The following is a 1,998-nucleotide window of genomic DNA, read 5'->3' on the forward strand; positions in this document are numbered from 1 at the left end:
AACTAAATGTCTATAAAATGATTGACGAAAATGACTTCGTATTTTTATAAGCCAGGGTGGGCGAGTGGTTTAAGGAGCTGCGTACAGGTCGCAGTCGACTCTTGTAGGTGTGGGTTCGAATCCCACTTCGGCGGAATGAATCTATGTTTGGTATATAACTCAGGATGTCCTAGTGGTCCAAAGAGCTGCGTTCAGGTCGCAGCCTACTATTGGGCGAGGGCACGAATCCCACATCTGACATTTTAATAGATATACTAAATGTGTATATGATAATTGACGGAAATGAATCCATATTTACTGTAAGTCAGGATGACCGAGCGGTCTAAGGCTCTGCGTTCAGGTCGCCGTCTACTCTTGTAGGCGTGGGTTCGAATCCCACTTCTGACATTTTAATAGTTTTACTAAATATCTACAAAATGAAGGACGGAAATGGATCCATGTTTGGTATAAGTCAAGATGGCTGAGCGATCTAAGATCGCAGTCACTCGTGTAGGTGTTGGTACGAATACCGCTTGACAGTTTTTAAGTTTTGCTAAAGTAATTTTATATTAATGATCGACGAAAATAAATCCATGTTTGGTATATAACACAGGATAACCGAGTGGTCTAAATCGCTGCGTTCAGGTCACAGCCTACTATTTTAGGCGAGGGCACGAATCCCACATCTGACATTTTAATAGATTTACTAAATGTGTATATGATAATTGACGGAAATGAATCCACATTTTCTGTAAGTCAGGATGGCCGAGCGGTCTAAGGCGCTGCGTTCAGGTCGCAGTCTACTCTTGTAGGCGTGGGTTCGAATCCCACTTCTGACATTTTAATAGTTTTACTAAATATCTACAAAATGAAGGACGGAAATGGATCAATGTTTGGTATAAGTCAGCATGGGCGAGCGATATAAGGCGCTGCATTCAGGTCGCAGTCACTTGTGTAGGTGTTGGTACGAATGCGGTACTGCTTCTGACAGATTTTAGTTTTGCTAGAATAATTTTATATTAATGACCGACGGAAATAAATCCATGTTTGGTATATGACTCAGGATGTCCGAGCAGTCTAAATCGCTGCGTTCAGGTCACAGCCTACTATTCTAGGCGAGGCACGAATCCCACATGACATTTTAATAGATTTACTAAATGTTTATGCCTATATGATAATAGACGGAAATAAATCCGTATTATCTGTAAGTCAGGATGGCCGAGCGGTCTAAGGCGCTGCGTTCAGGTCGCAGTCTACTCTCGTAGGCGTGGGTTCGAATCCCACTTCTGACATTTTAATAGTTTTACTAAATGTCTACAAAATGAAGGACGAAAATGAATCCATGTTTAGTATAAGTCAGGATGGCTGAGCGATCTAAGGCACTGCATTCAGGTCGCAGTCACTCTTGTAGGTGTGGGTACGAATACCACTTTTGACAGTTTTTAAGTTTTGCTAAAATAATTTTATATTAATGATCGACGGAAATGAATCCATATTTGGTATAATCCAGGATGTCCGAGCGGTCAAAAGCGCTTCGTTCAGGTCGCAGTCTACTATTTTAGGCGAGGGCACGAATCCCACATCTGACATTTTAATAGATTTACTAAATGTTTATATGATAATAGACGGAAATAAATCCATATTATCAGTAAGTCAGGATGTCAGAGCGGTCTAAATCGCTGCGTTCAGGTCGCAACCTACTATTTTAGGCGAGGGCACGAATCCTACATCTGACATTTTAATAGATTTACTAAATGTTTAGGCTTATATGATAATAGACGGAAATGAATCCATATTACCTGTAAGTCAGGATGGCCGAGCGGTCTAAGGCGCTGCGTTCAGGTCGCAGTCTACTCTTGTAGGCGTGGGTTCGAATCCCACTTCTGACATTTTAATATTTTTACTAAATGTCTACAAAATGAACAAACGAAAATGAATCCCTGTTTGGTATAAGTCAGGATGGCCGAGCAATCTAAGGCGCTGCATTTAGGTCGCAGTCACTCGTGTAAGTGTTGGTAC

General features: G+C 41.3%; 4 non-coding genes across 4 annotated transcripts; all 4 read left to right on the forward strand.

Moving 5' to 3' along the window:
- The first annotated feature begins 303 nt into the window (after positions 1–303).
- Trnal-cag lies at positions 304–387 on the forward strand. The gene has a single exon. It is a non-coding gene; the product is annotated as a tRNA-Leu (tRNA).
- Positions 388–734: 347 nt separating this feature from the next.
- Trnal-cag lies at positions 735–818 on the forward strand. The gene has a single exon. It is a non-coding gene; the product is annotated as a tRNA-Leu (tRNA).
- A 369-nt stretch (positions 819–1,187) lies between these two features.
- Positions 1,188–1,271, forward strand: Trnal-cag. Its single transcript has one exon. It is a non-coding gene; the product is annotated as a tRNA-Leu (tRNA).
- Positions 1,272–1,784: 513 nt separating this feature from the next.
- Positions 1,785–1,868, forward strand: Trnal-cag. Its single transcript has one exon. It is a non-coding gene; the product is annotated as a tRNA-Leu (tRNA).
- The last annotated feature ends 130 nt before the right edge of the window (positions 1,869–1,998 follow it).

Source organism: Anneissia japonica, unplaced genomic scaffold (assembly GCF_011630105.1).
Source record: "Anneissia japonica isolate Jap-2015-1 unplaced genomic scaffold, ASM1163010v1 scaffold65800_len1998_cov103, whole genome shotgun sequence".
In the NCBI taxonomy this organism is placed as follows: Eukaryota; Metazoa; Echinodermata; class Crinoidea; order Comatulida; family Comatulidae; genus Anneissia; species Anneissia japonica.